We start from the raw sequence: 24,271 nt of genomic DNA, 5'->3' as shown, positions 1-24,271 counted from the left end.
GGAAGGGATAAAAATATTCGCTTTGGTTTAATCGTATCGGTTAAAAAATCCTGTTCTTCTAGAATCAGAATAGGAACACACACACACAAAAAAAAAAAAAAACATTCCAAAAGATATATTCGCATCTTTATATGAGAAATGATTCTTGAAAGTATTTTGTATAAATTTCTTCAAATTTTTTTTTCGAGTTGCCTTGGCCTCGTTATGGACCCGTTTCCGAGTCGGAGGAAGATTTATGCGATGAAAGGGGTCTTCAAACGATAGTGGCTTTTCGAAAATCCTATATTTAGAACTCTAAAAAATAGATCAGTCACGAAGGGTTTATTGTTTAAAGTTTATCCTGGAATACGGTCGATTCAAAAGGTGAATTATTCTCATCCTTTTTATCTCTAAAAGAAGAAACAACAAATATCAAGAATAATAATTCTAGTATTTTTTTACGGTATAGAATAATTATCATGCAGTCGATATATTACTGTGAATGATCGAAATCAAGAGAATGTCGACTTTCACCGGTGAATGTCAACCATCGCTTTGGTGAATGTCCGAAATATTTGTTACAGCCTTTTTGATATGATTGTATTCGCTGATATAATTATATTTATTCGATATTTTAATAGCTGCTGCGGATGGATTTGGAGAAACATCAGTGTTCGGAGTACCGTTTAAATCAGGGATGGGCAAACTACGGCCCGCGGGCCAACTGTGGCCCGTCGGAAGGTTTTATCCGGCCCGCGAAAAGAATTTTAACTTGCCCATCCGTGGCAAATATAAACAATATACATCCATTTTCTTGTCGACTTTGTTTAAAGCTATTTCTGTTCTTTCTTTTTCAACAAAGTACTGATGACCTTTTTACTTTCTCTATTTTTGTTCCACAAAATATAAATTGATGGAAATAGTTAGCACAGACAACTTCAATTGGTAAAATGGTGAAAGCAGAAGTTCTTTATAGAATAGCCGTAGATTGGCTCCAACTAGCGTTTGTCTTTCTCAAGGAGCAAACTTATAGAATCTAATAAAGGTGAATTGTTTTTCACATGTGGCAAACAGAGCATTTTAAGCTCTAACAAGCGGACAATCTAACAATCATCTGAAGCAGTTGTTTCTAAATATGGCAAAGTTTGAGTTTTACAAATAATTACCGAAAGCTAGTTTCCAAAATCTAATTATTTCATGCCCAGGAAATCAGTGCTATGTTTGCTTTATCTTATATATGTGAACAACAGTTTCCAACTATGAACCTTAGAAAAATTCATTTCAGAAGTAAACTGACAGACAAGAATTTAGCCTCGTTCCTCAAAATAAGCACATCTCATTACGAATCTCAATGTAAGGAACTTTTAAAAATGAAGTAGCAATTTCATTCATCCCACTAAATATTTAAATTAAAACTTGTATATCGCTTTTTTTAAAAAACTTTTTTTGAAGTTTTTACTTGGCCCACCAAAAAATTTTTTCTCGATTTTTTGCCCTCGACCAAAAAAGTTTGCCCATCCTTGGTTTAAATGCTTACTGGGTAGTGGCACTTGACCTTAAAAAACAGTGATAAAGGGTATACCGGTCAAATGTATACCGAGCAGTGGCACTTATTTAGACCTAGTATATATTTCTGACATTTACCAAAGTGACTATGTCATTGTCAACATTCACTGGTGAAAGTCAACAACCGCCCATTTCGGCCATTCACAAATATACATTAAGCTCTTCCATCTCTTCATTTTTGAAAAAATCATTTTGTATTTGTTTTAAATGGAAGCTTCTATTTTTTGACAAAGCAAGTTCTTCTTCTACATAAAATTCATTATAAATATTCAGCTGTATACAAAAAAAAGGAGAGAAAAAAAATCTTTATTTTCAACAAAAATGAGAACATGAAATTTGTATTCATGGCAGCATCACAGTGTTACATTCGAATCAGTCAAGTCAAGATAAGTTAACAACATCCGGGAATTATTTTGTGTTTTCCTTATTGTCAAAACACTTTCGCAGCCTTTTCAATTTACGAGGTAGTTTTTTTTAAGGTAGCAAAATGCATGACAGGTGCCATCTACGTTGAAAGAGAGATGATTCCAGGAAGATCTGCAACCGTGGGACTCAATTACCCTTGGAAAGTACCTCTGCTAAACGAAGCATCCAGGTGCAAACACATTAAACTACGCCGGAAAGGTCAGGCTATTTATTTTTTTTCATACGTATAAATACACAAGGAAAGTGACATTCTTATCAGAAAGTCACTGTCTTCCTTTCACTTTGAAGCGAAAATATAAATAAATAAATATAAAAAAAACACACACACAAAAATAACGTTTGCGAAATTCTATCTTAATTGCCATTGTAATTTGTCAACATACATAATCAGCGTAATTGTACAGTGCATAAAAAAAATAAACGGACCATCCCGAATGACTTTTGATCTAATGATCGGATTTTCACATTCTAGGACTCCATCTTATTGGCTGGAGGGGGTAATCTCAAATATACTAATTAATAAGTGCAGACGATATTTTAAGTTGCGACATCAGACACAAAAACGTACTTTCTCTGAATAAACATACCTTTCTTTCAAAGGATCGGGTTTTTGACCCCCAGCATATAGGGGGGGGGGGAAGCCGCAATCTGGGAAATAGGATCCCCATAATTTAGTCAGGAGAGAGATCAAAAGTTTACACCCCCTCATGTTAATTTTATTTTTTGCGTATTTCGCCCTATCTCGAGAACGTTTCGAGCGAATTGAAAAATCTTTACACATAATTATAAAATTCGCTTATCTATGTAAAAAAGAAATTTTTGTAAGTATTTATTATTTCATTTGGCAACAGCAAAAAAAATTTAAATTGTTAGGTATGCAAACGTTTACATTATTTTAAAGTATCTAATTTTACATAGCAAAATACAAGATTTGAGCGAAATTGGTTGAATAGTACTGAGAATTCGAATTTTAAAAAAGTCGTACATTTAAAATTTGATTTCTCAGAAACTATTCAACCAATATCACTCAAATTTTGTATTTTGCCATGTAAAATTACATATATCTTCAAATTCAAAAGTTTTGCAACTGTTATTAAAAAAATAGTAAAAATTTACTACATTTATATTTTGCCTGTAATTATCTTTGGGTAAATGAATTTTAAAATTGAGAGCAAAAAGATTCAATTTGCACAAAAAGTTCTCATGATATAATACCTTTAATAACGCAAAAAATAAAATTAACAAAAAGGGGTCCAAGCTTTGGCGTATTCTCCTGACCTATCATATTTCCCAGATTGCGGCTTCCCCCTATATGTTGGAGTCAGAAATCCGAACCAGTTTAAAAAAAGATAAGTTTATTCAGAGAAAGTACGCTTTTATGTCTGAGCAATCATAACTTAAAATAGCATCTGCACTTATTAATTAGCATATTTGAAAATCTCTCTTCGAACCATTAAGATTGAGTCATAGGACGTGAAGATCCGAACATTAAATCAAAAGTTATTCAGTGTGGTCCGTTTATTTTTCTGCGCACTGAACTAACTAAAGCTCCGGCTCAACTATGGCTACGTTAATTTCATATGCGAGCTTGAAATGAAATATTTATTATACTATTTGTATATGAAATATTTATGCACGCTTTTCAGCTTCAGATTTCAATTTAAAACTTCTATTATAGAAAGGAACATGAAAAAATTATACTATAATCATGAACTCACACAGAAAATACACATTTAATTCACAGTTGAGTTATTTATTCATTCTTAAAGAAAAAAATTGAATCTAATAAATCCTCCTTCATTCATTATAAATATATTTTAACGCCGAGAAGAGTCTTTCGACAGCAACATGGTTGACAAGCAATTGCGACAGAAGTTGTTGGAGCCCTGGAGCAGGGGATAATTTTGAGTCCAGGCTCCTGAAAAAAATAATGCTCCGGGTCTTTGCATGGTTAACAAATTGAAAAACGTATTGGAATGAAAAGTTCGAAAATACTCAAAATTCCAAGTTTAGAAAAACGTAACGTTAAGAATACTTAAAATTGATTGTAAAAATTATTTTAAAAATATTTCTTAAAAATAATTTACAGAAAATCAATATTTAGCACTGAAATGCTTTATTAATTCCACGTTTGAATTCAAAAGGCAAATATCTCTAATCATGTTTTTTTTTATTTTTTAAAACTCTTAAAAATTCACTTTTTACCTACCAAATGTAGAAGATATTTTCTCATAATTAATATAATCATAAATATCCTCTATTTTTTTCTGTTTGTGTTTTTTTTTATAATTATAATGCAGAGATCATATGAGATGTAATGCTTTTTTTAGTAGTCTAACGTAACGAACAGGAACTTCGTAGTGGAGGAAATTAAGAAAGAAGTAACTACGTCTTCTCTCTTCTAAGAGGCTTGCCGCGTCATCTAAGGTTCACATATTAAACATTTCAAAAATAAAACTTGTGACGTTTGTTTATCAGGTCAAGTGTAATTTTTTGATGTATCGGTAATATTTTGCTTGTTATAAGTCTTCTAAATACCGGACGGAAATTTGACGCACTCTGTTTAACTCCCGAACACTGCCGAATAATAACATGTATAAAAAACATAAACCATCGAACATTACTTGATTAAAAATACTTCAATTCGCTTCTCAAATATACAAGTTGAAAATGATAGTCGACCTGTTTCAAGCTCTCAAAAATAGGCTCCGGAGACTTTGCCAGACGTAAAGTAAGAAGAAACAATAGTGATTTTAAATATGCATAAAGTTTACCACCGAGAAATGGAAAATAAAGATTGGAAACAAAACTAGAAAAACCTCAGTAGCCCAGGGAAAATAAAGATGTAAAAACAGAACAAGAAAAACCACTTTAGCTGAGATGGGTGAATCAGGGTAAAATTTGATAATTAATTCCATTTTTCATTGGCAGCTTTATGTTTTATATTTAACAGCACTTTTGCTTCTTCTCATTCACTTCTGGCAAGTCTTGAAAATGTGCTGCCTTTTTTAAGGGCTTTGTAACGTATTGACCGTTTTTTCTAATTTGTATATTTTTTAAGTAAATGAAGTAATTTAAACATGTAATATCTTTTCAATTCCGTTTCTTGGGATTTTTTATTTAATAAACCTTTGAAGGCATTTCAAACTTTCCGTGGAGCTATCATTTACTATTGTCTTCTTTCTGAAGAAAAAAATGGAATACTATTATATTAAAATAATTATTCGGCAAGATAGTAAAAAATGCTGATTCAATAATAAAGGATATCAGCTTGAGGACCCAGAAGAAAGAAGAAAAAAACTACTGATTCTAGGATTTTGTAGATTTGTAAAGAAGAAAAAACAGGGTCAGTTCGTTGCCATGGTAACGACACGCCTATCGATTCAATGTTCTTGTAAAGAGCACCTGTTTTGCGTTTGATGGAGCTCCTTTCTTATTAGAAAGCATGGGCTTATAAGACAATTTAAGACAGAGAGTTTTCTTGGAGTAATGGCATTTCATCGAATTCTTATAGACAAGCGGAAAAAGTTAAGAAGTACAATTAAATACGGAAGAAAATTATTTAATGGCTCTATGCTTTATTTTTTTAAATAAAAGATAATTGGAGGAAAAAACTGTGATTCGTAATAAACATATTTTATTTTATTTTTTTAGAGAAAGAAATAACGAGTGTTTAATTGCTGATGAAGACGATATTAAAAATAATATTTTTTTTAAAAAAACCAAGTAGCTTTGGAGGTATTCCAATATTACGTCAGCATCTCACAGACCGATTTTTGTTTATTTTTGCTGACAAGGAGGAAGAAGAGTAAGAGCAATGCTTACGTAAGTGGTTAAAATCCTATTATTTTTCAAAATTTTACTTTAAAAGCAAAATACAAAATTTTAACACAAAGTATTATCCGAGAAAAAATTTCAAATATTGAATGAAAGTTGAATTTGAGAAAATAAAAAATTGAGAAAAAAAATTCTTAAAAGAGTTCCAGAGGTGAAAATAAAGAGGTTTGTGTTCCACAACATAAAGTTACATGCCGGCAGTAGCTTGGTAGGGTCTCCCAAGCCGGACAGGCTGAAGGGTAGGTGCCAGACTAAAATGAGCCAAGATAAACTTCTACCTTTACGGTTCTCAAATTCCTCAGAACAACAGAAGCTGCGATTCACATCCTGCTTATGACTACGTTGAACCAGAATCTTGAGGATCGCTTAACCAAAGAGGGTTGTAGTCATCTGCACCTTCCGCTGCAGTCCTTAACTACTCAGAGTAATCTAAGGTTAAATCTGAAATTTCGTAGGAATGGAAGACGCCTTCCTGTCACCTGAAAAAGAACTCGGCTTTGAGTTTGTTCTCAACTGCGACAGGGCCTCACGAATGCCATCTTCAAGGATGGCAAGTGGACACACTAAGAATCTCTCGTTCTTTGAAGGTTTTGCAGTCTGCTCTAAATGTCACGCTTAGCAGGCCTCTGCAGAACACATCTGGGACTGCTTGGGTCTTTGCAGAAAAGACTTATACGCTTCTTCCCTTCTGGTTTTTGATTTTCTGAGAGTTAACGGTCTAATGGATCTTGTCTGACTCCGTCAGACAGTTGGAGAAAAAGCCACAAAAACGACAAAAAAGGAAACACAGAAGATTCCTAAGGAATATTCAACTCAAAATGTTATAAAACGAATTTAAACGAAAATTTTGTTTTATGCTAAGTTAGAGTTTTTATTTTAGTTCATCCTTAAATTAGATTACTAAAATAAAAGTCAAAATAAAAATTATGGGTGGAATAGAGATTTTTTTATGCAAATATGGGAGGGAGTTAGTGATTTGCTTATTTTTACAAGGGCTAGGGAGAGATTAAAACTGCCTGCTTACATAATATTTGCCCCTTTTTATCATTTCTAACTAAAACAATTCATCCATCAGTCCAGGTGATTTTTCATATGATGACATCACAAATAATTAAACAGTAAAAAAAAATTCTTCAGGTAATGATATTAATTTAAAATCCTTTACTTTCTTATCCCATAATGGGTAATCCTCATTTCTCAACAAAAACCCCGTTAAAAATATCTCAAATATTCATCCCGTATCAGTCAACTCTGAACAGCCTACTTTTTTTTTATCGATATCGCTGTACTTAGTTACTACTTAAGTTAGGCCTTTGTTTTCGTTAACTTCTACAATACGTTTAAAAAAAGACCCACAGAAACTCCTGAAAAATTTCGAAAAATAATTTTAAAATATTATTTTGCACGTTATAAGCTTATAAGAAAAAAAAAAAGAAAAAATTAAATTTTAGGGAAAGTTTGGAATATATGGACAATTTAAATTCTAAAATCTTTTCATCATGAATTGTTGCGATCAAATTAAAGTTAAGGTCAGACAGTTAATATTCTGTTATAAGTTAAATATTCTTCTTATAAAAAAAAATGCAATAATGAATATTTTTACTAACTTGATTCAAGACATATTGAGAAAGATTTTATAATTCCTATTGACGTTACGTAAGCAGGAACGAATCTATTAGGTGCATCTATCAATATATTTTGTTCATCCATAATTTAACCCATTCTCTAAAAATGAACCTCCCACGTAGTTTTAACAGGTAGCAGAAGAGATATAACTTGCTTTTCAATAATGCTAAGATAAGGATGCTTTTAGATAATATAATGCTGAGATAGAATGCTTTTCAATCACGCAATGCTAAGAAAATATAACCCGTGTGCGTACCAAGATTTTATTTGGTAGCTTAGGAAGAGATAATTATTTAATTGTGTATTAATATAGCCTAAGTTTTACAGTTATGTACAGTTTTTTCAGATCTTACCTGTTGTTGCGTTAGTTGATTCAGAAGAGTATAATATCAGATGCTGAGTATTGCGTCCATCAGGTGAGCATCTACAAAATAATAATAAAAAATAAACATGACAAATAATAGAAACATAAATAAAACAATTAAAACAGAAAATGTGAATGTTAAAAATTTAAAGCTACTTACTGAGATTGAAATATGAATTATAGATTTATTTTCAATCTACTTATTTAATATCATTATAATTATCCTAATTATTTTTAAGGTGGAAAAGGTAGGGGAAATTTAAAAAACATTTTCCATGTTTTTTTTTCAAAATGGTCACCACTTTTTCGGAAAAAGTTTTATAGATGTTTTTCAAACGCTCTCTTATGGCATGAAATAATGCTTTTTTTACGAAAGCTATTTTCATAACTGCTGTGAGGTCACTTATGACTGTGAAGTCAAGTTTAGCCAATCTTAACCCAGCTCCCTCCTCAATGTTTATTCGAAAATTTGCTCAAAGCCTCGGTATGGAGAAAGCCAGAGTTAGGAAAAAAGGAAGAGCGTTTGTGGTCTAATTTCTTGATACTTAAAAGCTTACTCCAATGCTGCATTATGTGGGCTCATAAAAATTTTCAAAAAGAGAAGAATACGCATTGATTTTGATTATTTTCCTACAGATAAAAAAAAGAACCAAATTGGTGACTTTTAAAAAAAAACTTAGTAAATTCTAAAATATTTAAATCATTTGTAACATCTTAAACTGATAAATATGCGAAAAACTAACACATCTGAAGAATTATCATCGAGGATAATCAGAGTCAGGTAGGATTAAAACAGGAAAGGCAGACAGTAGAAGTTTATTATTCAAAACACCTGTAACAAAATTGGTTAAGATGCTTTTAACCCGCCTGCATAATAATTTTTCATTTTATTTGTTCATGATTAGTCAGATTTTACTGGAAAAAAATTTCAGTTAAATATTAAGCGAATTACGTTAAGTATTTCTTCTTCTGTTTAATCACATTCGTCAAGGGATTTCAATGATACAGCACTATGGACAGTGGCAGACATCCCTAAATAAATTATTTGTAGTTATAAGACGTAATTACGTGCGATATGCATTTTGTAAATTAATCTTCGACGAATATATTTGATTTAAGTTAAAAACACGTTTTACTAGCATAGTGTACATCATGTTAAAGGAAGAGTTGAATTGAACATTAATAAAAGCTTCTTCAATTAGTTTTGCATTAAATCCCTCATCTAGGGAATTTCATGTCTTAATCGAACATCTTTTCTCATTCGCTGATGCTATTAACACACAAGATGGTTGAACGTGTTCAGCGACATCTGGCAATTATTATCGCTCACAAGGAAGCTATATTCCTTTATGTGGCTCATAAACATGTAAGTTTGATAATAATAAGAAATTTACCCACTTTTACATGCATGATTAAAAATTGAAAAGGTGCAGTGTGGAACTATATTTGCTGTGTAAAACATCTATTTTAAATGAAACACGAAGATATTGTCCCAAAACTGATTAAATATCTTTTGATCGAAAATCAGATGAAAAGCTTATGGGTTGGACAGATATGAAAGGCTAAAATATGAAAAAAATCTGTATTTTAGTTATTATGCCTTTTAATTTATGAAAGTTACGTAATAATTTAGAGCTAGAAGAATCACAATAATCTTGTTTTTATGTTATTGTTGTTTTTTCTAATAACACTTGCAGAATACCAGCCAGTTTGCTTGGTGAAACCAAGCGAACTTAAGGCAGAAGGTGCGTTTCTTATTTTTCATTGGCGCCATCGATCGCCAAGAACACGACTTCACACACACACACATGGCACAGCCCGTTTTTTGAAGTGCGTACCCATTTATAAATCTATTTATTCATCCACAGATCGTAAGTTTAGCCTGAACCAGAGCGCGATTCATATCTAATCAATAATTTGCAATAATTTTAATGATGCTTTATTAGAAAGTTTCACAATAATTTTAATGATTATAATTAAAGCAGGAGAAAGAAGCGTCATTGGCCAGAAATATATTGCACACTGATTCTACCAATAAACTTATTTTTAAACTCAGGTATACAATACAACTCCTGCACTGTAAACACAATGGATACTCAAATCTTACGAAACTTTCTTCGTTTTTGACGAAACGATTTCCTGGTATATGTTCGGAATACTTTGTCAAAAGGACGTAATGACTATCGCCACTTCTTGCAGAAATAGATTTCGTCAAAAGTAAAGAAATCTTTCATCGATCTTTCTTATTTTTTTTTAAAAAAAAAGTACGGGTGACTTTGTTGACCAATTTTTTCACATTTACTATACTGGTCACCCTAACAAAAAAGACATTTAGAGCAGAGAGAGATAAACTACATCCATGTCCGGTTGGTGATTAAAAGACTTAAAACTACTGCTTCTCCAAACGTAGAAATTCATATTTGTGGAAATCCAATGAATCCATTGTTACAAGTAACATTGAAACGCATATAAATCAAATGTTTTATAAAATGAAATATGAATTTAGATATTAATTTTAAAAAGAGTACCAGCATACAGACAAAGATAAGACTGAAATAAAGAAGTAATCAAGGAACATAATATGTACCCATGTGCAAGGGACTAAGTGGTTTCATGAGGTGGGCCTAGCTGGTGCGATAAAATTCTGGTTGTTTAGCCGTATTAGGTGAAAGCAAGTAAATAAATGGTTTTTCTCACACTTAGCAGTTTAAAAACCATCGCATTTATGGTTATTTAACTTTTTTGTTTGAATATAGTTAAATAACAATTAAAAAAATTGTTATTTAACTATTTCTTCCGGCAAATTTCTAACAGTGTAAGTTTTCCTTTCAAAGTCGAGAAATGTAGCCTTATATTTTTATGAAAATTTATACAAAGAAAGAAAAGAAAGCAACATAATAGGAACTTTTTTTTACCATACAAATATTTATATATATCACATTAAGGTATAGAACTTAAACGGAAAGATTTCTATTCATATTTAGGTATAAAACTACATTGCGGGTACTTTTTTTTATTTCTTAATTCTCTGTCACCTAATTGAGTCTGGACATTGTGCCATTAAACTCCACATTCAGCTCAGCTATTCGAAAGTTGATTAGAAAATCCAATAAAAGAAGTAGACTTCCGTAAATAGCCTGTAACTAAAAGTTACTTCATCGAATGTGGACGTGACCGTTGATTTCGATTTCCTCCTTTCGTCGGCCAAAAGCAGACGATTCTAATGAAAGAAAAAGAACTTCGATTACTACTTCAATTTAGCCTCGTGTAATCATCTCTCTTTTTTCTTTTCTTTTTTTTTCAATCTCGTTTAATATTGTTATACACTATTGTAACAGACAGCCTTTGGCCATAACCATTTCGGCCATGAACTTCACAGGCGATTATGTATATCAAAAAAGAAAACGTCTCTTTATTTTGATGGATAATTAGTTAGCTGAGTTTGGCAACAGCTAATGAGAAAAAAGTTAACTTTCTCACTTTAATTCTTTATTCGTTTTTTTATCGTTTGAAGTTCAAACATTCTAAATTCAATTTTAGGTGAGATGCGGTAATTGAATTTTGGCTCTTGAAAGTTCTTTACTTTATGCTGATTAACCAGAAGTCTTCAAGCAAATTGGAACTTTTTTTCCAAATCGTTTGCTGTGAAGTGATTGACGATTAGAAACAGATTTCCTTCCTGAGAACTGATAAAAAAAATTCTTTCAGAATTGATTCTGAAGTAAGGAAATTAATTTGTTAATCAGAGTTTTAAAAAAAACCCTCTTGGGAATGCTCGCTAATAGGTAAATCAGCTTTTTCTCCTTGTTCGAATAATGAGCTCAACATCAAGCTGTTGATCATTTAGTCGTAACTTAGAAAGAATTCAGTACCTTTGTCTTACATTAAATGAACTAGAAAAATATTTAAGATACATTCTTTTAAAAACTTTTCTGCATTGTTAAGTTTTTAGCAAAAAAAAAAAAAGAACTTAATACTTAATTGCACAATATATAAACTATTGTTTATAATGGGAAAATAAAACAAATATCATTTAATAAAATATATAACTATATAATATTTATGAGTATTGTATATATCTATAACAATTTAATTATATTTAGTAGTAAATATATAATTTCAGTTTTACTAGCTTGCAAATATATAATATAATGTTATATTTCAATATATAATATTAAATATCAAGTTATTTCGATATATAATATTATATTTCAAGTTAAATAGATTTTTTTATTTGATGATAGCTCAATTATTCAGTTTAAAATACATAATTATATTACAGTTGGTAATATTGTAAAATACCTCTTTGTTTTAATTAAGATTAATAGATATTATTTTATTAGCATCAAGTCAGATATAAATAATTAAAGTTCTAAAATATTGATATTTCCCCTGAAGTTTCACTGAATTTTTTATTGAAGTTATTTTTAGTTCTAAGTATATAATATATTAGATTTAGCCGTATTATTTATTTAAATTACATATTATTATAAATACATTTTTATTTAATTATAAATACACCCCTGCATTTCCAATAGCTAGCAAAAATATGATTTTACTTAAAAAAAATTTTAAATTAGCTTTTTAAATTGTGAAGTAGAGTTATTAAGCTACCACTAGAGTTTTTAGATAAATACTTTCTTTTAAAGCAATTTCCAACTATTATTATTTAATATAATTTAATTATTTATCTTTTAAGAGGCTAGAAAACCTTCTAGATTTCTTTAAATAATGTTATTATCTACAAACAAATAATATTTAATAACCAAAATATATTTTTATATATTTATCTGATGTATCTAACATAATTGTTTGTTAATTAGCATTAAAGAAAAACAACTGTAATGAAATACTGAAAAAAAGTGAAGGTAAAAAAACGTAATCAAATTTAAAAACGTGAAAAGAACGTGAAGGTAAAGAAACGTAATTAAATTAAAAAACGTGAAAAAAACGTAAAATTTACTGACAAAGACGTGCTGGCAAGTTTTAGACCCTTTTTTGATCTGAAAACTTCACAAGTCAAAAATTGGTTTTTGACGTCAAAAACCGGTGTGACCAAGATATAGTTAAAAATAATATTTTGTCCGTTGTTAAACTTAAAATAATTATGAGACTTATCAGTGATTGCGTTTGAAAACATTACCATGAAGTGCTAAAAAAAATGTCTTAAGATTTGAAATTATTTTGATACGACGCATTCATTTATCTAAATTTAATATATATATATATATATATATATATATATATATATATATATATATATATATATATATATACGTATAATAAATAGCTATTTGATTCCTCATCGCAATAAATTCTAAAATTTAAAGATTTAAAACCTGATTTTTTAATGATAAAGTTTATTGCTGTATCTTCTTTATCTTCTTACAAAAGGAAGCTAATTAATGAGAGAAGCAAGTAGAATTTGTGATCAATTCAGAAATAGCGATTGTCCGCTCATAAATCGACCTTAAGCACCAATAAGGGGTTAGAACACAACTGTCTCAAGAGAAAGCATTGTAACTGTTGATTATATGTATTGATTAGCCAATAAAAAGAGCCCATTAAGAAAGAATAATAGCTTTGTTAAGCGGCTTCTCTAATTAGTTACGATATGCATTCACATAACCATAAATAGAAATAGAAATTGTTTAACATAACGATTAGCTTAGTAGCTGTTATTTTCTGGAACTATTCTCATAAATACGTTATTTAAAGAAGACAACTACGTCAAAATAATTAAATAAGTTTTTGTGATAGTTTTAATTTTATGATTAAAGAAAATTTATATTTTTATAAATAATTCTTTTTGAAAAACTTGATCAACAGGAAGATTCGGAAATGGGTTAATTAACAATGAATATATGTAGTTGTCATTTTTTTAAGTAAAATTAAATCTTTTACAGAAATACAGTTAAAAGAGAGACCATCGATAGCTTCTGATAATTAGTTTAAATCAACATTTTTGAGCTGTTGTGTTCTTATGTTTTAATAAATCAGGGTTGGCATTTTTCCTAAAACACTGGGTAAAAATGAAAAAGAAAATAAAATAGGAAGAAACTGGACAGAACGGAAGAAACTGACGAAAAGAAAAATTTAACAAACTAAAATGGTCCAATATAATGGAATACCAGATTGATCCTAATTGGTTGTTGAAACATGGTATTTGTTTACGTCAACACTTGTTCTTTCCCTTCTATTTCGAGTAAAATAAGCCCGTCAATTATCTGTTCTCTTAAGTGACACATTCTATATTCTTTCACCATGATTTGTTCTCAAATATTTTAATTCTTTCATTATATATTTCTTACTTACAGACTGGCACGAAGCCTTGTAGAACATAAACAAATTAATTATGCATCGAGGTTGTCAGGTACACAAAACAAAAATACAACACGGCTATAATAAAATATATAAAAAGTAGTAAATCCAAGTGAAGTAAAAGACGTAGACGAGAAAAAAAAATATATTTCAGCAATTCCGATGTACGATACGACGCTGTATTTAATTAACTACTTGATAATTAACATTCCATCTTTAACTCGCCATTTTTCTTATTAACGATCAACTGGAGCTGACGTCATAGATCACATGCGTGGGTATCTTTTATATTCTTCCGCTTGAAATGCAAGTACCCAATTGGATAAATTTAAGTATTAAAAATAGTTTAAGATTAAACTTTATAGGAATAGCTTAAATTTAAACAAGTTAAATTTAATATAGTACTAAATAGTAGAGGTTTTCTACGCAACCGTTACGATTGCGAAAGACTATTACCATGTCTGTAATAATTAGCTATAAAATTAAAAAATACTAAATATCTTTTTGAAGGAAGATTTTGCATGGTTATCTGTTGATACTATTGTTATTCTTAAATATTTTACAAGTACAAAATTAATTTGTTGCTAATTACATTAATTACCTAATTTAAATTAGGTAAAAAATGTAATTGTTGTGTTCATAGTTTAGAGCAATTATTCAAGTAATAAACTAACTGTTATAAGAGTAGGAATCAAAACAAATAATCAGTCAAAAATTATGAATGCAATAAAAATAAATTTAAGCGCAAGGGAAACTCAATATGCATCATTTAAAAGCAGTTCGATAGGAAATTGTAGATGCTATACTACGATTATGATTAACACTGTTTTGGGAAAATAGGAAATCTCATTCAAAAGAATAAAATATAATACAGGCTTATCCCGTCGTTGTTAACTGTCTGCGGTTCTAGGAATGAGCACACGATAAACGCCGGATCTCTAAATAAAAATCCAAAATCTTAATAGTCGTAATTTAAAAAGCATTTAATAGTAAGATTTAACACACTATTCAAAGAAAGAAAGACGTCATTTACAATAGTATTTCAAGCAATTTTAATGTTAGAGAAATTAAAAAAAAAAAAAAAAAAGAAGAAGAAGAAATGAAGCTAGAGTGCACTATAAACAAACTACCAATTTTTATTTTTCAGTTGTCAATTATAAGCGTATAAAATAAAGATAATTAAATAGAAGTTTGGAAAGGACTACTCAAAAGGCTAGCCAAAATAAAATGTTCATTATAACTCGTGTTCGTTATAGAGGGGTTCGACTGCAATTATTTATAAACACAATGAATGTTCACTGGCCTTGCCTTACTAGTTATTAGTTTTCTATTTAATAAAGAGAGGGCAACATGACTAAGTTATTGTATTTAAAATATTTTTGAAATGTTTATAAGACCTTTACAAGGGAGACTAGAGAAGTATGACTAGCTAATTTTGAAATAAACTAATGGGGTGCATGCCTTATGAGGAATAATTTTAGGGGGCAGCAATCGTTTCGACCCATAGAAGGTCCTATGAGAGATAAAAAATAATTCAATATATAGAAAAATTGGTATTTTTTTACTTCAATGCAGACTATTAGTTATTGTAATTATCGCATACGCCAATTAATTTTGTGGTACTTTCACGTACTATATAATGCATATTTATTGTCAAAATTGATCTCAAAAGCAGGATATACCTATTTTGAAAAAATGTTCTTTAAAAAGGAACATCTTGTATATATATGAAACATTGATTTCTGAAAAAAACACTTTTTTTAAGACTTTAATTTTTCAAAAAAAAATTTTTCTTATATTTCGACTCTCATATAAATTAAATTTATTACTGTTCACTTGTTTTTATATTGAAAAATTAAAAAAAAAAAAAAAAAAAAAATTATGCCAATTTTTTTTTTTTAAATTAACCTAACAGGTTTTTCTGAAAAACTACAGATATATAAAATTTTCGAAATCAATTTTGACAATAAATATGCATTACGTGAAAGTACCACAAAATTAATTGGAGGAAGAGATAATTACAATAACTAATAGTCTGCATTGAAGTAAAAAAATACCGATTTTTCTATATATTGATTTTTTTTTTAATCTCTCATACGACATTCTATGGGCCGAAACGAATGTTGCCCCCTGAAATTATTCCTCATAAGGCATACATCCCACTAGTTTATTTCAAAATTTGCGAGTCACACTTACCTAGTCTCACCTGTCAGAGACATAAAAGAAAAGCTTTTATGTATGACTGAATAAAAGTGAACGCTTCTGCGTTTCGCTACGTAAAAGAAAAAGATTTCCGATACCTTTTATAGACGTTCTTTAACAATACAAATGAAAAGATTCTAAGAACATTTATAATGTTTGGGGTAAGAAATTAAATATAAAAACCGTTATTCAATCAAGTTAAGGAAAACGGAGATTTAAGTATATCTTAAGCTTATTCTCATTCTCCCCCCCCCCCCCAACAATTTGAAATATGTTATTTGCGTGCTTAATTGAATTTCTAAATTTTTTTTAAACTTACAAAATGAAAATATTCTTATCTTATTTTTAAGCAAGAAATGATACACAAAACTAATCACCTTCTCATTTTTTTTAAAAAAAAATTTCTTCATATTTTGGTTCGTTATTTATTTTATTTTCAAAAAGAAATTATTTTGCTTCCAGACATAGAAAGGGAGGAGAAAAAAAAACTCCTCCTAACCTGATTTTAAACGGACTTTTTTCTAAAAAAAAAAATTATTTATCTTTTCTGAAGATAGGTAATTACAGTATTTATAGATTAAAGACAAAACACTATCGTGTTTCAGTACAAAGATAATGATTGCTCAGGGATCGTTCGTAAATTGCATTGACGTAAAATGAATTATAGTAATACTATTGTCATCATATGTTAAAAAAAATTATGTACGGTCCCTGAGATATGTTAAAATCCTATTTCTTGTAATTGTGCATCCGTGCTTATTAGTTTCTTATTTATTATTCATTTCATTATGATTTATTATGGCAAATTACGTTTAACAACAAAAATAAATGTTTTTTTTTGGGGGGGGGGCAGAAGGGGATAAATGATACTGTCGAGACTTGTATAATGCTTCTTGCTTATCCAAATGACAGTACTTTAAAGAATAAATATTCTTGCTTATCTAACTTCGTTAACTTCATGACAGGCACATTTGTTCGCATAAATTGTTCGAAACGCCCTATTAACTAAATTGAACATTCAAGCTCTAAAAAACGTACACATTTCTTATTAAGTTAAAACTGAGAAACAATTATGCAAATTTATTCTTCTAAATTGTTACAACATACAAAAGTTTCATTTGTTATTATAATAGGATTTTCAGTAACTTAGAGTGCTAATTTAAATAAAATATCCCTTTAGATTATTTTGGAGTGATTGAAAGCTTCATGAAAATGTAAGGAATTTTTTTGATAATGGCTAGCATTCCGATAAATATTAAAATCAAAAAGAAAAGCTTTAATTAAATTGAAAACGCCACATAAAATTATTTATTGTTTTCCGTTCATAGTAGTTGGATAGAGCCTGAAATCCAGGGTTAGAGTTTAATTTTAAAACCATTTTTTGTGAAACAAACTTTTACTTTGTAGATCAAAAGCCATCAAGCAGAAAAAAAAAAATAATAATAAAATATATATATTGCACACGATTTCAAAGCACGAAATCATATAGCACATTGATAGCTTTTTTTTTTCTTTAAGAAATGCCAGTTTCTCTAAAAATTCGTTGACAAAAAGTTCTTAAATATCTATTTATATTTCAAAACGCAGGTGCTTTAAATATGTAAATCCAGAAAAGCGGAGTAAATTTCGTGACGAATACTTTTGCAGATGGGAATAAATTTTTAAAAATTAGGGTGCGTTTACACCTTTTATTACTTTGTCCCCCTTATAGTAATAGATGAAAGTAGTAGTACCTTATAGTAATGTGAAAATTAAAAGCGGATCATTTGAACGTTGCGTAAGCAATGACAAACAACGTAAAAAAAAAAAATGCAATTTATTTTCACATATTTCCCGTTTGCAGAAGAGTTTGCGAGGAGATTTTAATTGCCCTTCGGATTTAGATTTTTTGAGATCTCTAGAAAATAGCAATATTTGTTAAAAACTTCATTGGCTTCGAAAAAGATGAAGATGGTCATAAAAGTCGGCATGTTTCAAGCGCTTACAAAATAGGCGCCCATTCTCAAGACTTGCCGGGCGTGAAAAAGGATTACAAAAGTGATTTGAAACATAAAACGTAAAGTTACCTACTAATGCGATTTCGTCCTGATTTGCCTCTCTCTGCCACAGTGTTATTTTTCTTTCCTAGTTTTCTTCTTCTTTTTTTTCTAGTTTTTTTCTTCTTTTTTTTCATATCTTTATTTATTTTTTGTATCACTCGCAGCTACCGCGAGTTTTCTTGTTTTGGTTTTCTCCTTCATTTTTCATTTCTCGTCGGGGGGTTTGCGTCACTTTTTTTTCCTCATTCACGTCTGGCAAGACATAAGAGTGGGCGCCTATTTTTTTGAGTACTTAAAACATGTCGATTTTTTTTACCAATTTTTACTTATTTTGAGTGCATGTTTTACGAGTACATTAATTGTTGTGAAATTGATAACCTGGATTTGAAAAATAATCAATTGTAATTGAAGAAAAAATTTATGAATAGAGATAGTGCAATTCAATAAAAAGAAACAAGAATTCAATAAGAGAAGAGACCAGAGAGAATTCATTTTACTCGTTAATGAAACTTTTATTTTTAGAAAATTTATGTAACAGTTTTTATCTTTCTTGAATAAAGATTTTTATACTTTTAAAAAAATCAGTATAAGTGTTAAGTTTCCATATTCTAGCAATATCTTGTCTCCATTTTTGTTACTTTCGACATCAACTCACGCGTAGTTGCTTATAAAATAAAGAACTCGGGAGAATAATGCAAATTTTAATTCAAAGTTAAATAAATAATCCATATTTAATGCTTAAAGTTCAATAACAATTTGGGAAAAAATAGTTAACGTTCATAAATATAAATGGCCCTTCAGCACGTCCAATTTCAAAGCAGTAGTACAGATATTTTTAAGGGTAGAACATCTCTTCGGGCTTCAGAGCAACCTGCATGCTATTTTTTACAACAAATTTGCCCCAGTCAGCACATAATTTTCGCTCGACTAATTGAATAATAAAGTTTTGATCTCATGATAGGGTCTTTACTTTTTAAGACTGAATCTTAATATTTCGAGGGGGTGACCTTATATTATTAAATATGCTAATTAATCGGTGCAGAGGATATTTTAAATTACGAAGTTAGACACAAAAACGTAATTTCTCTGAATTAACATACCTTTTTTTTTAATGGATTCTGATTTTTGACAGTCAAAATATAGGGGGTAGCCCCAATCTGGGAAATAGGGTCCCATAGTTTGGTCAAGAAAGAGGTTCAAAGTTTAGATTCCCTCAGGTCAATTTTATTTTTTGCATATTTCGCCATACCTCCAAAACTTTTTAAGTGAATTGAAAAATTTCTGCACTCAATTGTAAAATTCGTTTATCCAAAGATTATAACATGCAAAAAATAACTAAGTAAATATTTGAAATAATAAAATAAAATAAATTTCAGTCAATATTTACTATTTCTTATTATTTTATTTATAACAGTAGTAAAATTTTTGAATTGTAAGGTATATAAATTTTTACATAATTTTAAAGTACTAATTTTACCTGGCAAAATCCAAAATTTGAACGAAATCGGTCAAATAGTTCCTGAAAAATCGAGTTTTAAGAAAGTCATATATTTAAAATTTAATTTCTCAGGAACTATTCAACCGATTTCGCTGAAATTCTGTATTTTGCCAGGTAAAATTATGTAAAAATTTATATACCTTATAATTCAAAAATTTCACTACTTTTATTAAATAAAATAATAAAAAACGGTACATATTTACTAAAATTTATTTTTTCATGGAATTATCTTTGGATAGACGAATTTTAAAATTTTGTGCAATGATTTTTCAATTAGCATTAAAAGTTCTAGAGATATGGTGAAATAAGTAAAAAGCAAAATTAATATTAAGGGGTCCAAGCTTCGCACCACTCCTGTCCAAACTATTGGGTCCATGCACTTACCAGATTGCGGCTACAGCCAATATTTTAGGGGTCAAAAATCCAAATCCATCGAAAAAATGCATGATTGTGCAAGAGAAAGTACGTTTTAGTGTGTATCTTATTTCGTAATTTGAAATAACGTCTGCAATTAGTAATTAGTATATTTTAGTTCTACCCCGATAACCATTATGATGAAGTCTTAAAACGTGAAGACCCGATTTTTTGATCAAAAGTTGTTCAGGGTAATCTGTTTTTTTTCTTTTTTTTTCTCTTTTAAGCACCGTACATCCAAAACAACAGAGTAGCATACAACTTTATATATATATATATATATATATATATATATATAATATATATATATATATATATATATATATATATATATATATATATGTAACATAAAAAGCTTCAATTAATCTTTTTATGTTAGTTTCTTTGCTATAAAACTTCATCCTAATTAATTATTCTAGACGAAATACTTTCTCACACTTTTAAAAGCCACATCCTGTTCTTAAATCTATTTTTGGCTCAAGTATGCATTTAATTAAGAGCAGGACATTTTTCCCTTTGCTCTGTGTGGGAAACGTTCGATCTATTTCATAAACCAATAGCAACTACTAAGATTTCCCTCTTTCCCTAAATTAAGACGTTTTACGGATTTTACTTTGCAAGATTTTCCCTAACATATAACCAAGGAGCGCAACTTTTCATGGGCACTTTTACTCACTCCCATGACTGCTTTTGTCTAATAATTAATAAATAAATTTTGTACCCTCCTTCCCGACCTATGACCTGTTTTAATCCTTCCACTCGGCAACGACGTTATATATATATATATATATATATATATATATATATATATATATATATATATATATATATATATATATATATATATATATATATATATACACAGACAGAGTACGGTAATTATCCACAATCACTAACGAAGTACAAAAAAAGTATGGTTAAAATAGATTGAAAAGAAAATGATCTTATTTTCCTTTTAGTTTCTTTCTTTTGTTTAGGTAATAATATTATTATGCAATTCTATAAGATAAGGTATAATATATAATACATATTTGTAATAATGTTATCTATGAGCTGTAATGTTTGGCAACACAGCTCCGATTGATGTAATCTTGGATGAAAAGTGTGTTAAACTCGTGCTTGCCCAAAATGGCATTAAAAAATCATGGGAAGTCCATTACCGAACCTTTAAATAGTTCATAAATCGTTTTGAATAAAAAATGACCGTAATTACGATAATTTATCACTCGAGTTGACCCACATCACGATGCGTTGTTTCTTCCATTCATTCTCGGGAGAAAAAAAAGATGGATATTCGCGTTATACAACCCCCGTGGCTGATGTGTTTAATTCAACATAAATAATTTCCATAATTGTACATGCATTATTAATAAGTGATGCGGTTTGTGAGTGGCGAAAAAGAGGAAAGATTAAATTTTTTTTTTATCTCTAATCTGAAAGGAATGTTTACCAGAATGTCATCTTTTTATTTTTAATGTATTAGCTGATTTCAGAAGAAGGGCCGTTTATAAAGGTATCCACGCTTTGAGAGGAGGAGAAACAGTTTGTGACAAAGTAGAGAGAAGAGGAACAACAAGATTGACATTCAACATATTGATTAGGGTAAAAATGTTTGAAATCAACAAAATAAATTTTTTTAATATTTTTGTATATCAACAAATGCTTGTTTCATATTTTGTATATTTTTCAACAAATTAAGTAAACATCTGTTGTAAGGTTATTTTTGAATAGATAATTTTATCTTTTTGGGTACCATGCTATTGCACATTTCAAACACCCTCTTAGCAACATTAATTAAAATAACCAAACATTGACAGGAATGGCCGTGCTTGATGTTGAATTAAAGTGAGGCGAGTAAGAAGTTCAATTAAAAAAAACGAACACAGAATAAACATTATAAAAGCAAACAAAATGTATTATCCGAGATTAGAAAAAAATACATGCCAATTAATTAATGCTTTTTTGGTGTATATTAAAAAATACTCGAAAAAACCGTTTTACAAATAGCTAGGTGGCGTGGGCAAGACAAAGAAAGCGAGAGCAAAAAATTAAATGAATCTAATCAATGATTTCCCTTCAGGAGGTATGGAATCTCCCTAGCACCTATCAAAAAATATTGGCCCTTTGGGGAAAATGTTGTATATATTCTTTTTAAAATCCCACGATATTAATGTTTCATACATTACAATAAGTAACACGCAGAAAAATAGGTTATGCGATCAAAACAGCATAAAGATATGGTACTAAGTACCGGCTTCACTTTGGGTGCATCATCCGAAAAACCCAACTTTTACCGTAAAATATTATACAGTAACATTTATTTAATTAAAGTTACGAAGTGATTTTACTGTAATTATTACTGTAAAAATTACGGCACATCAGATTTTTTGTGCCACAACATGTTCCGTTAAAAAGTACCGGCACCCTGAGTGTCGGTACTTTTCACGGTAATGTGATCCAAAAATTTTTCTAGTGTGTGTAAAGAATAACAGTGTATAACATGAGTCTTGCGTTGGAAAGAAACCAAGAAAAATCAAATTTGTTTTGGCTTAAACTAGGTTTATTTGTTTATTTATTTTTTTGGTTTAAACCGAGTTTTTATGATTTATATAAAACAAACAGAAAATCAAAACGTTACGTAATACTTTAAATAAAAATTAATTAATTTATTATAAGAGTAAATTTTTCAACTATTAATAATATTATCAATAAACAATTAGAAATATCCTTTTTTCTTTCATAAGCATGCTAATACGATAAAAAAGAATATGAAAGCTTTTAAATACTAAGATTATACATAGAGTTACGTTGCATACAAAAAAATTTATCACCAAAAGTTTTGTCATTAATGCACGTAAACGGATGAGTTCCCCTTTTTTTGTCAGTAGTTTATGTGGAAATGTTATATTTAAGCGCAATTTAAAGTCATTAATTAGTTGTATTATATTTACATCATTTGAATCAAATTTTTTAATGAAATGGTGATGTTTTTTTTCATGAAAAATGTAAGTTAATGTATTTTTTCAATAAAGGTTTTTAAAAAGAAAGGAATGATGAGAAAAGCTAAAAATATTGTATGTGTTGCATGCATACATGCATAAGTAGTCTTGTTATACAAAAGAGCAAAACTGCTTACCATTTAAAAATTACATATGTTTAATTAAATTAACATAAACTCTAATTAGCTATTTAACGCAAAATAAAAAAAAGACTTATTGAGAACATTTCTTTCTTTCAGTTTAGTTACATTTAAACTATATTGTTAATCGAAAGTCAATTCACAATAATAAATATATATATATATATATATATATATATATAAATATATATATATATATATATATATATATATATATATATATATATATATATATATATATATATATATATATATATATATATATATATATATATATATATATATATATATATATATATATATATATATATATATATATATATATATATTAACGGTGATTTTTATATAAACTGTTTTTTGCATAGAGTTTCTAAAATAATGTAATGGGAAAAGGGCTTTAAAAACGTACATTTAAATCCGGATTAATATTTTCTCTTCTTAGAATTCTGCTTCCTATAAAAATACACACGTCCAAATTTGCTGAAAAAGATTCTTCCAATAATTTTCTAAAATTAAGTTTTGACAAGAAAAATTAATTCATTAATAAAGCACTAGCATAGTCGTAACTATGTTAATAGGTTTTACTAAAATGTTTGGTTTATATTTTTATAATGAAGTTTATGCCAAACAGCTTCAAATAAAAAAAAATCGAAAAAAATGTGGCTCGTGAAGTGAAAATACGATTTCTTATAAGTTAAAACATCATGTCTCAAAAATGAGATAAATTTAATATTACTTTAAAGCCGAAGCATAAAATAGGCACTGAAATATTTTGAAAGAAACGAAGTACAGTCACTTGAGAACAAACGCTCCTCTTATGGCATTGCTTGTTGAACAATGTCCGGATTTGAGGTTGTGGT

At 29.1% G+C, this 24,271-nt stretch overlaps 1 protein-coding gene across 2 annotated transcripts in view; it reads right to left on the bottom strand.

Annotated features, from left to right (window-relative positions):
* LOC107438423 (uncharacterized) overlaps positions 1 to 24,271 on the bottom strand; it is a 183,871-nt gene that overhangs the window by 105,082 nt on the left and 54,518 nt on the right. For both annotated transcript variants that reach the window (XM_016050716.4, XM_087153503.1), the window contains exon 2: positions 7,788 to 7,858. The gene's annotated coding sequence lies outside the window, so the exon portion shown is untranslated. The remainder of the gene's footprint in view (positions 1 to 7,787; positions 7,859 to 24,271) is intronic.

This window comes from Parasteatoda tepidariorum, chromosome 10, assembly GCF_982258835.1.
Source record: "Parasteatoda tepidariorum strain Cologne lab strain chromosome 10, Ptep-v5.0, whole genome shotgun sequence".
Classification (NCBI taxonomy): Eukaryota; Metazoa; Arthropoda; class Arachnida; order Araneae; family Theridiidae; genus Parasteatoda; species Parasteatoda tepidariorum.
This window is presented reverse-complemented; position numbering and strand designations above follow the sequence as displayed.